Source organism: Haliotis rufescens, unplaced genomic scaffold (genome assembly GCF_023055435.1).
Source record: "Haliotis rufescens isolate VD_foot unplaced genomic scaffold, xgHalRufe1.0.p SCAF_17, whole genome shotgun sequence".
Lineage (NCBI taxonomy): Eukaryota > Metazoa > Mollusca > Gastropoda > Lepetellida > Haliotidae > Haliotis > Haliotis rufescens.
In genome coordinates, this window is record NW_025963857.1 from 10,241,817 (window position 1) to 10,257,569 (window position 15,753).

The 15,753-nt window shown below is 39.2% G+C and overlaps 1 protein-coding gene across 2 annotated transcripts in view; it reads left to right on the forward strand.

Moving 5' to 3' along the window:
- Positions 1-1,453: 1,453 nt before the first annotated feature.
- LOC124149856 (TOX high mobility group box family member 4-like) overlaps positions 1,454-15,753 on the forward strand; it is a 170,522-nt gene continuing 156,222 nt past the window's right edge. For both annotated transcript variants that reach the window (XM_048397535.1, XM_046522754.2), the window contains exon 1: positions 1,454-1,575. The gene's annotated coding sequence lies outside the window, so the exon portion shown is untranslated. The remainder of the gene's footprint in view (positions 1,576-15,753) is intronic.

Sequence of the window (15,753 nt, forward strand, 5' to 3'; positions counted from 1 at the left end):
CGCATAGAAGACATAAAGGACGAGTGGGGGTTGTTTCGCGTGCAATAAAACACTTCAGGGAGAATAAACCATGAGGGGCGCACACATGAAAACATTTCATTAAGTTTATTAATAACAATATGTCCCGTAATACCACTTCTTATAGGTCTTCAGCAACCCATGCTTGCCGTAAAAGTTGACTATGCTTGTCGTAAAAGGCGACTAACGGGATCGGGTGGTCAGGCTCGCTGACTTGGTTGATGCATGTCATCGATCCCAATTGCGTGGATCGATGCTCATGACATTAATCACTGGATTGTCTGTTCCATACTCGATTATTTACAGACCGCCGTCATATAGCTGGAATATTGCTGAGTGCGGCGTTAAACAACAAACCAAACCAACCCACTTCTTAGGACAAAAAGGACAACCATCCTAACGGCTACGTATTTTGTTTACTTAATGACAAGTGGGATACAAAGTAGACACAAAGTAGACACAAAGTAGACACAATTTATGGATAACAACTTCTATTACGTAGTATTATAGCGACGTTTCCGTATAGTGCACGCTGACCCATTAACAAGTAGGTACTTTAATTGTATGAACGGTATTAGACGTAATAAGCGCTCAGCGCGCTCTCAAAATTAGAAATAGGGGGTTCTTATTAGAATATTATTTTGGTGAAAAAACAACACACGAGTGCGTATTATACGCGAATAAATGTCCTGTGTACATTGATCAATCGGTAGGGGTGCTTATTGGGATTGTTCACTGGCCAATATCTCAGAAAATGTCGCCGTGGGTGCTTATTACGTCGAATACGGTAGTTTGTTTTTGGTAACGAACAGAAGTCCGGCCGACTAACGATGCTGCTTCAAATGCAATAGTGCTTCTGACATGATGTGTAAGTGATACGTGCAACCTATATCCCCACAGTCCAAGCTAGCCGTTATGAATTCCTATCTGGACATTCAGAAGGCTATTCACATTAGCCCATGATTACGAGTTCTTGTGTACGTTAATCAAATATAACTGAATGAATGAATTAATGAAATGAGGAAGAAAAAAACCGTTAATAAATAATGTTGAATGATAGATAGATATTTGAATGTTTATATGTATTGTGTGTTTAGTGTGTTTAAACGTGGAAAAATTATGAAATAAGTGTTTACGCGGATAACAATTAGGAATAGTGTCTATTTATGTGGTATACATCCATGGAGTTATTTGTATTCCTTTTTTCTGATTGCATGTATATAAAAATATGTACATATGATGCCGTTTTTGTCAATTTGACCTGATTACTTCATTTCCGATTCCATTAAATGTTGATTAAAAATGACTCCAGTACAAAACTGACAAAGCCTATCAATAACAAATGAGATAAAACGGGCCATAAGATGAATAGCAATAGTTGTCATTTTAACAGCTCGTTTTTCGTTTTAAGCTCGTAGGCTTTTTATGACAAACTCGAAAACCGGATCACTTGTGTCAACTTCCTGTTTCCATCCACGTTTTCTGTGGACAATTATTGACGGTGTATGTTGAAGAATCTACGACCACAAAGACATTCTTTCACTTAAGAAGTTAATGGTAATATTTTCACTTGCTCATTTTGATTGACACTAACACCATGGCAGACCAATCACGACTGATTCTTTGATTGCAATCTCGCGCAGTGTGAAGTCGGTCACCGCGTGACAGTTCGCGCTTAAAACTAATAGTCATCAAATTATGTTTGTATTTTTGACAATGTTGTGATACAGTACAGATTATGCGTTTGAATATTTTCTACAAAAGACGATCACGAAACAAGATCTACCATAAATTGTATCACATGGAAATAATCATACGAATTCTGCTGGTGCAATGTTCATGTCATTGTTTGCCTAATTAACTTGTTTTAAGTGATATGTTAGATTTCCAATATTCATCATTCCAGAAAACTTATAATAGTAGGTTAGATAGCTGCAGGATATACACAAATCCAGCATTGTCTTTCAATTTGACTGTGACTTTAAATGTCAAGTTATGACACCCATATACTGGTAGGCCAGGATAAGTTGAGCTGTGACCTGATAATTGACCCCATATGACTATGTATGAGGTCTGCCCACTGGCGTGTACCATTTAAAGAAATGGGTAGTAGGTGGTTGTATGAACAGATATGTACATGACCTGTATCGACAACAGCGAGTTCTTGTGGCAAGTTCATTAGCACATAATCAGTATGTGCTGATGTGAGGTACTCGATGATTGTGAAAACGATGACAGCAAACTTGTTTTAAGTGATATGTTAGATTTCCAATATTCATCATTCCAGAAAACTTATAATAGTAGGTTAGATAGCTGCAGGATATACACAAATCCAGCATTGTCTTTCAATTTGACTGTGACTTTAAATGTCAAGTTATGACACCCATATACTGGTAGGCCAGGATAAGTTGAGCTGTGACCTGATAATTGACCCCATATGACTATGTATGAGGTCTGCCCACTGGCGTGTACCATTTAAAGAAATGGGTAGTAGGTGGTTGTATGAACAGATATGTACATGACCTGTATCGACAACAGCGAGTTCTTGTGGCAAGTTCATTAGCACATAATCAGTATGTGCTGATGTGAGGTACACGATGATTGTGAAAACGATGACAGCAAATTTGCATATCACATGCAGCTCGAATTGATGTTTTGGTGATCTGCTTCACTTTAGCACAAATCAACTAACTGGGTTTTAATCTGTATGGTAAGGAGGTATATGCAGCATGTCAATGTTTTAGCATGGTATCTACTTAGTATACGGGTCCGAATTTGTTCGATTTTTGCAAGAAACAGCAGTTTGTTCGGCTTTGAGCATCTTTTGGTCAAATTCAGTATAGTCAGTTCCAACGGCACATGCACAAAAGGCGTACACCCTCTCTACCTGAAACAAACCAAATATGTTTGCCCAAATTCTGTGCACCGCCAACTTGTCTCAAACACATTTTGTTAGTTGGTTTGACTTATCCTGGATTACCAATAGACATGCTAAAGACACCATGAACAGTTTGATATGGAACAGTATCTCACCCTGTGACTAACATTACATTATTATTACTAATATGTATAAGAATATTACCTTGAACTGTTTAACATGAAAGATGTATTGACAAGGAGTGGTTATCCCAAGTCAAATTATGATCTATGATTATGTAATCTATACATCCCATAGTTTTTGTATATCTTGATGTGTCTCAGAGCCAGGAGGTATTCTAGTGGTTAATGTGTTTGCTTGTCACGCTGAAGATTTGAGTTCGATTCCCCACATGGGCACAATGTGTGAAGCCCATTTCTGGTGTCACCTGTCATGAGATTGCTGGAATATGGCTTAAAGCAGCATAAATCCATACTTACTCACTCACTCCAGATATTGAACCCGAGTGTTTCATGCATGGGGAGATTCACAGGTGAGGCAGCATTCTGAAATGAATGAGTAGAAAGCTTGACGAATTAAATTATCCAGGCTTGCTCACATGTATTGGGACCCAAGTCTGCAACAAATGACAGTAAATTTATATTCCATATTCACATTATCAAAGTTATAACTAATGATATGGCTTTGCAGTGTTGACTTGTGTGTCACTGTTAACAGGACCATTAAAGAGGAAGAGGCTTCATTGTTTGCCTAAATAACTTGTTTTAAGTAATATGTTATCAAAGTTATAACTAATGCTATAACTAACGATATGGCTTTGCAGAGGTGACTTGTGTGTCATTGTTAACAGGACCATTAAAGAGGAAAAGGCTTTACTGTGTAGTTTTAACTTGTTTACATTCTTTTTGAAAGCAATGTTATAAATAATACTTTTGAATTTAACATGTTCAAGAAAATAATAACTATAAAAAAACCTTCCATTGGAACAAAATAACATGTTTTTCCAATTAGCCTACCAAGAACGCTTGAAAAATACCTGCCGTCACGCCGAAGACCTGGGTTCGATTCCCGACATGGGTACAATGTGTGATGTCCATTTCTGGTGTCCCCCGCAGTGATATTGCTGGAATATTGCTTAAAGCTGCATAAAACCATGCTAACTCACTGATAATACCTGCAGTAGGCAGCGATAGAAATTAGCACTAGACTTTTTGTCCTTGCCAAACTGCCCAATAGTTGTGTATCATAAGGACTAGTAGAAATTTGCAATTCCTAAGGGTTTTGCTATATGTTATCATTGTAAGGACTAGTTGACACTGAAATATTGATTGCAAGTCAAAATAGCAGTTTAATCAGTGTTTTATATTGCAAAATGAACACTCATGCATGTCCAAACATAATTTTTACTTATAAGTTACAGATATATATATATATACTGACATCTATACATGCTAGCATGAAATCTCCAAGCAGCCAAACAGTGGTGCTTGAACTACAAAGGGCAGTGTTCATTCTTGGAGTTTTCTGATGTGGGCCCTTTATCTGAAAATGTCAAATATTCCAGTGGTACACCCACACTAACCAATAGAGCAAAATGCTAAAATGCCCAATTGTCTTTGAAAATGTGGGCCTTATGTCAAATGAGGTTAAAATTCAAGACCACCCCCTCCCCCCGCCGACACACACACACTTTCTGAATTATTTCTGTAAAGTGTTTATCGTTTATCATGTTTATCTCAATTATCATGATTATTACATTATTAATAATTCACTGTGTGGCATGTTTGAGTGCCCATCAAAGAGTCATTTCTACCTGGATTAATTTCCAACTGTGTAATGACTAAATCACACTGCAATCTCATCTTGATCAGGAAGCGTGTGTGGCGTGAGGATGTGTTTTCAGTCAGTCAGTGTCAGCCTGTCCATCATCACTACTGCATGGATGCAATTCAATATTTTGTCGAAATGAGGTTATTTTTTTTATATCTATGGATGTGACAGACTAGTGAAAAATAAGGTCTTCGTGATATGACATGAGCAGGGTCCCAAAATAACAATAAATAATTCTGTATGTCATATGAAGCAATATGTTGAATCAATGATGTTTGGTAAGCAGTGTTTCATGGGAAGTGCAATCCTCTGACATGTAGTCAGCTGGACACTTCGCTGCTGAAGTTAACCATGTGTTAATGTCATGTTGGCAGATCAGTATTGTTACAGTGAGATGTAATGATTAATTATCAGTATTATTGAATATTTTTGGACTTGTTTGAAATTATAATTTTTTTATATTGTAATCAATCTGTTCGTCCTTCATTCCATGCACTTTTCAATAAAAAACGTTTCAAGTTTCTGGACGTATGAATATGATATTTTCACATCTCGTTGTTGTCAGTGAAGGCTTTTAATGGACATAAAATCTTGTGTCCTTTAATAAGTATATACACTGTGAGTACAGTGTGATGCTAAAGTGTTTGGCTGTAAGATTCATTATACCAAATTGTCAAATTGTTCCATATGAAAAAAATATTCGGCAATAGCGATCAGCTGTACCAAAGTGCTACTCTCATGGTTATTAATATATTTCAAATATGTAGAGGGGGCGGTCGGGTAGCCTAGTGGTTAAAGCGTTCGCTTGTCACGCCGAAGACCCGGGTTCGATTCCCGACATGGGTACAATGTGTGAAGCCCATTTCTGGTGTCCCCCGCCGTGATATTGCTGGAATATTGCTAAAAGCAGCGTAAAATCAAACTCACTCACTCACTCACTCAAATATGTAGAGTAAAGCTGCAACTAAAATAACATGATATTGGAATAAGTTATTCCTGATAACATAATAGTGTCAGATACAATTCTTCCGTTCATTGTATCAAAACTCTTTTGAGTTATATTATTGGGAAGATTTAACCGAATGACTGTTAGATTCCGAGAAACTTGTGTACAGCTGATTGCTACTTCCGGCCTCTTATGAGGCAATACGCATGGTAATGTTAATCTCTGCATATATAACAATTCCTAGCAGAACAGGAAATACAATTTGATTGGTAAGTCATCATGTCTAGTGATGTTTTATCTCAAATTTCAAATTTGTATTGATCTACGTTAATTGTTATGATATGTTCGTTTCCCTGAATTCACTGAAGGCATACAATGTAAATCTTTTTCTGCGGAAGACAAACACGTTTTTATTGCAAATGTAGGGATTTTGTATGCGCTGGTGACGTGCTTCATTCCGATTCACTTTATAGACGGGATATATAAATTAGCATTGATTTTGAAGGCGTGTACAGGGGGGTCGCTTTATAGACAGCAATGTACGGTAACTTTTTCAGTCTCAGCATGAATGTTAGATCTTGATGGTATTTATGGTCTGGTAAAAAACACAATGAGAGTTCTCACTGTCAGTGTCCAATTTTCTTAACACAATCACATATCTTCTTTCAAACAAGGAAATACCATATTCGGCATAATAAGCGCCCCCCTCTAATAAGCGCACGTGGCGATATTTGCTGTTACTTGGCTAGTGAACAAGCCCAATTTGCATCCCTTCCTATTGATCAATGTACACAAGACTTATTTATTCAGTATAATACGCACACATGTGTTATTTGCACCCTATTTATGCACCCTATTTCTAATTTTGAGAGCGCCCCGGGCGCTTATTACGTCGAATACGGTAACCAAATTTTATTAGCTCAGAACATGCACAATGTTATGTTGTCACTAAATTATTCCCGAGTCTCCAGGATCCACATAAAGCTGTGTCAGTGGCTGCTACAAAATTATTTGTTTTGAAAATATTACAAAGTGCAGGGATTTGTTTTGACTTGCCCAGAGGCCGATAATTGTGCCCAAGTCTGATGCCAGTGTCATTAAATAATCATACATGAGAATTAAAAAGTTGCTATTTCATGTAACTAAAGTTATGACTAATGTTATTACTTTGAAGAGGTGATTTTTTTCTTTTTTCATATATTGTTTATAAAAAGAAGTACCTGTTACATAAAATGGGCTTCTGCCCAGGGTAGCAGAAAGCCAATGACGTATTGCACAACATATCAGTACATCTTGGATTTAACACCAGATATAACTTACTTCTCACTCAAACATTCACTCTAGTGATACAACTACACTGAATATGTCAAGTATGCATAAACTATTAAAGCTTATACATCATATTGCAGTGCTGGAATAAAGAGGAGATTGTTATTCCACTGATGAGACAACCACAAAAAAGGAAGAGGTTTTATTTTACATTATTGTATTGAATGCAATGTAACAGGGCAGTGTTAATATTTGTCTACCATGGGCAGTTAGTTTGGAATCCTAGATAAATGGTTACCATGGTTACTGCTGACATGAATGCAGCATTCGAGTGTGAACTCTCCTTTGGATTCCCATGAGTGAGTGAGTGAGTGAGTATGGTTTTACACCGTTTTTAGCAATATTCCAGAAATGTCACGGCAGGGGACACCAGAAATGGGCTTCACACATTGTACCCATGTCGGGAATGGAACCCGGGTCTTCAGCGTGACAAGCAAACGCTTTAACCTCTAGGCTACCCGGCCGCCCCTTAATTCCTATTATGTATCACATTAATGGGACAGTTTGTTATACAACTTCTAACCGATGTGTATTGGCCTCTGTATTGAATATGATAAAGTTGGGTTTTAATTTTTAAAAATCGAAATAATGACATTATAGAAAGCCATAACAGACATCTTAAATGTGCTTTATTTATTCCATATATAACATAAGAATGATCATATCAGATTTCATAAAACTAGTTTGAAGTGCTGATTAACATGATTAAGGATTGTTAATAAGCATGATTAAAGTAGCTCTTTAAGTGAATAATGAAAATGGATGTAAAATTATTTGAAGATGATTTTAATGGTTATTTTGACATTTGCTATTTCTGGACATATTTTTGGTTACAGCACTGTCAAGTTGTGCTTCAAAAAGTGTGATTTTTTATGAGAGCAACAGATGTGTTATATGGTTAAATAATGCTGTTTGTGTGTTGAGCTTTTTGTGCTGAGCTGGTCGTTTATAAACACTTGGGCACTCCTTATCCTGGAATGAGCATTTAGAAATGTCCCTATCGTCAGCGCATATCGACTTCAACTGAATTGATCCCCGACAGCTGTTATTTTTTATTGTGAAGAAAATTATCCCTTTCATCCTTATTTGATGATGAAAGAGACAGTCAGACAAGCTGAATAATGTGATATAGGAAACGGACATATGGCAAGTATATCAGGGGAGGTAACTCCTGCATTCCTGTAACCTCACACCACCAGATGGGACTGTGGTGTGTGTGAGCTGTTTGCTGTTGTGATGTCAGAGTGTTTTTATTTCAAGACAGACCGCTGAGGATGCAGACCTTTGTCTGTAGTGATTGTGATCAGCTGGTGAGCTGGTGGAGACAGATGTAGCTTACCTGCTGTATGATGCTCACATGTTATCTGTTCTTAGTCATGTTATAACTCCTATTGGAGTTATTAGCTATTAATGCAGCTCGCTTTGTGGATAACAGCTACTTTATTGTTTGAAACAATGTTTCAGAGGTACTTATTCAGGGTCAATTTAACTGTTGGCCCGTGGCCAGTAAAATAACAAAGGGCTTGCTGAAACGTTAAGTAGATGGACTGTGTGGCCGGTCAAAATTTGACCCCTTCTCTGTGTATGTTATATTTTTTCAGTTGGATCATCTTGGAAGCATGACAACCTGCCGCCGTTTTTGAATGTTGTGAACATCTGTATTTGCTCATAAATCACCATGAATTGAGGCAAATGGAAGCCAAGATTTAATCTCAGAGTGTTGGGGTGGGAAGTTCTAATAGTTTCAGAGCCCCGCTAGGTGGCTTCGTGACCTCAGGTTCAGCCACTTTGCGGCCTCCACCATTTAGTTGTAGGCCAGTTTGGAGAAGGGTCAGTAACTTTTAAAAGGAGGCATTTAGAAGTTGGAGTCCTAAGTAAGGATAAGAATTTATGGATGAACATACAAATTTGTTGTTAAATCTACCCCTGTGTCAGGAACTTATTGCAATCCATATGATCACAGAAAAGATATATATGATGCATTTCCGAGTGTTTTACCCTGTGGGGGTACAGGTGGCCCGGGTGTCTAAGGCGCCGCGATTCGCTGTGCAGAGTTGCGCCCCCTTGGGCACGCCAGAAACCTATGATTGTGGGTTCAAATCCAGGTTCACCCCAATTATGTTTCTAGGTTTGTCAGCACCATACCCTGGATCGTGGGTTTCACAGAAGTGGTAAGTGTCTGAGACCTGCATCACTTCGGGCTTTCCTCCCACATTAAGCTGACACACCGCGATATAACTGGAATACTGTTAAAAGCAGTGTTAAACCCAACTCACTCACTCACTGTGGGGGTTCCCTGTCATTGCTCATCAGGTAAATGATACCGTCAATGTTGTTTGAAACGAACATAGTTACAAACAATGATATACATATGCAGTACCCCAATTATATCGATTGTTCATGCTATCAGTCACTGGTTTGGTTGAGACGTGATTATTAACAGGCTACAGTGACATGGTTGGAATATTGCTGACTGTGCACTAAATGATATTCACTCTTTCGCACATCTATGCTTTTCCTTTATCACTGGGGGGCATGCGTGGCCCAGGCGTCTGAGGTGCCGTGATTCGCTGTGCAGAGTTGTGTCCCTTGAGCACGCCAGATGTGGTAATAGTCTGAGATCTCAATAACTTCGGGCTTTCCTCCCACATTAAGCTGACACGCCATGACGTTACTGGAATAATGTTAAGAGCGGTGTTAAACCCAACTCACTCACTCACTCACTCTTCTATCACTGGGGGCAGTCAGCTAAATTGCTGGAAACTGAGTTGCAATTCGCTGTGCAGAGTGGCCTCCCTTTGGCACGCCAGAAACCTTACATACTTTTGTGTCAACATCCTGGTTAGAATAGGTCTTCATCAACCCATGCTTGCTGTAAGAGGCGACTATGCTTGTCGTAAGAGGCGACTATGCTTGTCGTAAGAGGCGACTAATGGGATCGGGTGGTCAGGCTTGCTGACTGCATGTCATCGTATCCCAAATAGGTGGATCGATACTTATGATGTCAATCACTGGATTGTCAGGTCCAGACTCGATCATTTACAGATCGCTGTCATATAGCTGAAACATTACTGACTGCAGCGATAAACAAATAAACAAACAAACATCCTTCTTTTGGCGTGGAGTGTTGCTCATTCTTTCCGCCACTTGTTTTCTGGCACATATATATCCTGCAATTCACTTTCTAGGGTTGTTTCCCTTAGAAGTGTCTATGGTGCTACAATTTGCTGTGCAGAGTGGCGTCCCTTAGGTGTGACAGAAACCTATGACCGTGGGGGCCAATCCTGTTTAGGTGGGTTTCACCAAAATGGTAAATATCTAAGACCTGCATCACTTTGGGCTTCTACGACCACATAAAGAAGACAGACACGCAGTGATATAAGTGGAATAACCTTTAATGCGACATATAAACCAACTCACTCACTCACTCACTCACTGGTATCACCAAAGTGGTAAACATCTAGATCATGCATCTCACACCAAGCTGTCATGTCATGACTGAAATACTGTAGCAGCATTTAAGTATTTTTGACCAGTGAAGATCCAGGGTAGAATAGGTCTTCAGCAACCCATGCTTGTCAAAAGAGGCGACTAACAGAATTTGGGTGGGTGGTCAGGCTCGCTGACTTAGTTGATGCATGTCATCACATCCCAATTGTGTGGATTGATGCTCATGATGTCAATCACTGGATTGTCTGGTCCAGACTCGATTATTCACAGACTGCCGTCATATAGCTGGAATATTGCTGAGTGCAGTGTTAAACAACAAACAAACAAACAAACAAACAAACAAACACTAAAGTATTTGCTAGTCAGACCCTTGACATTGGCTTCATGTCCTTCATGCTGATGATGAGAGAAGCCCTTTCTTGTCTCCCACCTCCAAGCTGCTGGAATGCTGCCCAAAGTGGCAGGAAAACATTATTAACTCACTCTACAAAATTGGTGATGCTGTGTTAAACACAATATTCACTTACTCTGTCAATCCAACGTCAATCTTCAACATGGTTGGCAGGCAGTTTTTGTGAAATTTTCACAAAGAAATATTGCGCACATTTCCCGAGTATCTGTATTAAAGGTTATTATTGAAACCAATCAGTCAGAATCTCACCTGATTTTTTATAAAGAAATTTCAGTCTTGTCAGCTGTATATTGGGAGGTGTGATGCAGCGTTCCCTTTCTATTGCACCCTTCAATATAGCGCTAACTCTGTTGTGGTGCACAGTGACGCATGGCTTCCAAAATGTACTTACATTTGTAATAAACTCAAGTTTTACACTGACACAATGTTTTTTCCCCATCGCAATAAACGTTACCAGCTGGTCACTGCGAGCATTCAACACCGGAAATACCAATCAACAAATCCGAACTGAAGTACACAATTTTATCCAATTATTATACTATTTAGTTATAAAAATGTCTTTATTGTATATCTGGACTTATGTTTATAATATATTTTATTAATTTTTATCAAAATTTCATTCAATATTGTTGACATTAATTTCAGCGAAATTGTGTGTTTAGAAGTTCTTCGTTATTAAACATTTTAATGACCTGAAATGAAGCTCAAGGACTGACTCAGATTTCTTCAGGTACGAGTGTAATATAATTAGGTACAATTTGTTTTTTCACTTGTATCATTCCGAGTAAGATTTTGATAATCATAATGATAAATATTCTAGTTGACCCAAGCCAAAAATTTATATTCTTTTGAGATTTTTTGGATCATGTATCTTGCTTTTTTGTATCAGTATAGATAAACGTGTATGCAAATTTGTCACAGTATTATATAGATATGAAAGTGTGTCAGAAGAAAAGTTTGTATCAATTTTCTAACTCGATACTTGCCATTCATGACTGCAAGAAAGGCGATACTGTGTTACGCAATAATTCATGGAGATCATAGATCACACTGAGGTTGATTTGAAAATGTTATATTGCCAAAGTTTCACTGACTGATTAAATAGCAGAAGAGCGAGGCCGGGTTGACAGTTTGCTCATATCGGAATAAAATCATCTCTACTCACATATGGAGAAATGCATCATGGTAATTAAGCCAGCATTTGAAAATATTCCCGACACATGCTCAAATGTCAGTGTAATTATGCAAGGACAGACACTATATGAAGCCAGTGACATTTCTCCTCTGTTTCACAAATACTCCTTCCCTGTTTTTGCACGAGATGTGACATCCAATTTCTCACAGCAATGAGCCGGTGAATGATTAGGTGGTATTGAAATAGTCTTGAAATGTCACTAGGCAGCAGAAAAAATACCCAAAGTACTGTTATTCATAAAAAAAATAGAATTGGTACAATTGGAAAATGTGTTTTTATCATTCATGCTGAATATTTCAATGCCATTCTTGTTTTGAGTTGGAAAAGGTAACCACCATAGAAAAATATACTACTCAAAAGAAGTTAAAGAACTCCTGACTCCTGAGTTCTGCCTTGCCATGACTGATTAACTGTTGTAATACCGTATTCGACGTAATAAGCGCACCGCTCTAATAAGCGCCCACAGCGATATTTGCCAATATATTGGCTAGTGAACAATCCCAATTAGCACCTTCCGACTGATGAATGTACACAATTCGTGTACATTTATTCGTGTATAATACGCACTCGTGTACTATATATGCACCCTTAATTACGGGCAATTAAATTCTGGAAAAATATATCTGTCGTGTATAATATATATATAATTTCTTTTGTATCATTTCAGGCTGTCAGCAGAAACCATAAAATTTACGATCTTTCGACTCTTTCACCAAAATTATATTCTAATAAGAGCCACCTATCTCTAATTTTGAGAGCGCCCTGGGCGCTTATTACGTCGAATACGGTATGAAAGAATCGGGTGTTCTTTACCTTCTTTTAACTTGTATATTAGTATTTGAAAATCTCCCATGGGTACTTGATGGCAATTTAGGGCGGGGGCTTTATGGGGATGGAAAGAAAAAGAAAGTTAGTGGGTGAGAGAACGAGAGAGGGAGTGGGGAGGAGTTTGTACATTTTGATTAAAGAACATGCTGGATTGGTCAACTCAAATTACCAACAAGTCTTGTCCAACAAATGTTATACATATTTGGGATTACACATTGTTAGTAAATTACAAATTCTAGCATTTTTGGGGTTGAGTCTCATCCGGGATTCGAACCCACGCCTGATCGTCAGTAGACAAAGTCAGCGATCTAACCCACTCAGTCCTCGAGGCTTCCACTAAAATGGAAGTCTGACTGCTGGTAGTCCGGATCACATACTTTGTGTACCCCTCAGATGAGGGCTCTTAAGTCTTGTCTAGTGATCATGTTTATACTCTTCCAATTAAAAGAAATAGGAAACTATTACTAACACTTTTTTTATCAGTGTATATTTCAGTGTGTATAGATATTCGATAAATGACATCTTTATTTATATAATGACTCAATATTTTTGTTTGAGTGGGTGAGTGAGTGAGTGAGTGAGTGAGTGAGTGAGTGAGCCAATCTTGAGTACTCCTGCTCTCACATCTGCATGTAAGAAGTTGAGGTTGAACCAGGCAGACAAGTGACGGAAAGCATTGAAACACTACACCAACACATGTGCATGCACATTGCTATGTAAGTGCAATAATTTTGAATGTGACCTTAAACCATATTTCACCTCTCCTCCCCTCAAACTGACCACATGATCCTTCAGTTGACCTCCACGATAAGCATCGGTCAGTACCTACACATGAACATGACACAGGCCTACAGGGCAGAACCTACACATGAACATGACACAGGCCTACAGGGCAGAACCTACACATGAACATGACACAGGCCTACAGGGCAGAACCTACACATGGACATGACACAGGCCTACAGGGCAGTACCTACACATGAACATGACACAGGCCTACAGGGCAGAACCTACACATGAACATGACACAGGCCTACAGGGCAGAACCTACACATGAACATGACACAGGCCTACAGGGCAGTACTTACACATGAACATGACACAGGCCTACAGGGCAGTACCTACACATGGACATGACTCAGGCCTACAGGGCAGAACCTACACATGGACAAGACACAGGCCTACAGGGCAGAACCTACACATGGACATGACACAGGCCTACAGGGCAGAACCTACACATGGACATGACACAGGCCTACAGGGCAGTACCTACACATGAACATGACACAGGCCTACAGGGCAGTACCTACACATGAACATGACACAGGCCTACAGGGCAGAACCTACACATGAACATGACACAGGCCTACAGGGCAGTACCTACACATGAACATGACACAGGCCTACAGGGCAGAACCTACACATGAACATGACACAGGCCTACAGGGCAGAACCTACACATGAACATGACACAGGCCTACAGGGCAGAACCTACACATGAACATGACACAGGCCTACAGGGCAGTACCTACACATGAACATGACACAGCCACATAGGGCAGTACCTACACATGAACATGACACAGGCCTACAGGGCAGAACCTACACATGAACATGACAAAGGTTGGCATGCTGCCGTGTCTGTTTATGTCAGTGTCTAGTTCTCTCAGATACCTTCACTGGTAAAAGGCTGTCTAGAAACAATGGGAACACTGCAGTTGAAGAAATATATTATAACTGTAAGAAGTCTTTACTAAATCTTCAACATCCTGGATGATCTTGTTCAGTGCAGGGCACCTGTTAATGAAGTGATTGTATTTGTACCTACTGTTGTGGATGGTCTTGTTCAGTGCAGGGCACCTGTTAATGAAGTGATTGTATTTGTACCTACTGTTGTGGATGATCTTGTTCAGTGCAGGGCACCTGTTAATGAAGTGATTGTATTTGTACCTACTGTTGTGGATGGTCTTGTTCAGTGCAGGGCACCTGTTAATGAAGTGATTGTATTTGTACCTACTGTTGTAGATGGTCTTGTTCAGTGCAGGGCACCTGTTAATGAAGTGATTGTATTTGTACCTACTGTTGTGGATGGTCTTGTTCAGTGCAGGGCACCTGTTAATGAAGTGATTGTATTTGTACCTACTGTTGTGGATGATCTTGTTCAGTGCAGGGCCCCTGTTAATGAAGTGATTGTATTTGTACCAACTATTGTGGATGATCTTGTTTAAGATCAGGGCACCTGTTAATGAAGTGATTGTATTTGTACCTACAGTTGTGGATGATCTTGTTCAGTGCAGGGCCCCTGTTAATGAAGTGATTGTATTTATACCTACTGTTGTAGATGATCTTGTTCAGTGCAGGGCACCTGTTAATGAAGTGATTGTATTTGTACCTACTGTTGTAGATGGTCTTGTTCAGTGCAGGGCACCTGTTAATGAAGTGATTGTATTTGTACCTACTGTTGTGGATGATCCTGTTCAGTGCAGGGCACCTGTTAATGAAGTGATTGTATTTGTACCTACTGTTGTGGATGGTCTTGTTTAGATCAGGGCACCTGTTAATGAAGTGATTGTATTTGTACCTACTGTTGTGGATGGTCTTGTTCAGTGCAGGGCACCTGTTAATGAAGTGATTGTATTTGTACCTACTGTTGTAGATGGTCTTGTTCAGTGCAGGGCACCTGTTAATGAAGTGATTGTATTTGTACCTACTGTTGTGGATGATCCTGTTCAGTGCAGGGCACCTGTTAATGAAGTGATTGTATTTGTACCTACTGTTGTGGATGGTCTTGTTCAGATCAGGGCACCTGTTAATGAAGTGATTGTATTTGTACCTACTGTTGTGGATGGTCTTGTTCAGTGCAGGGC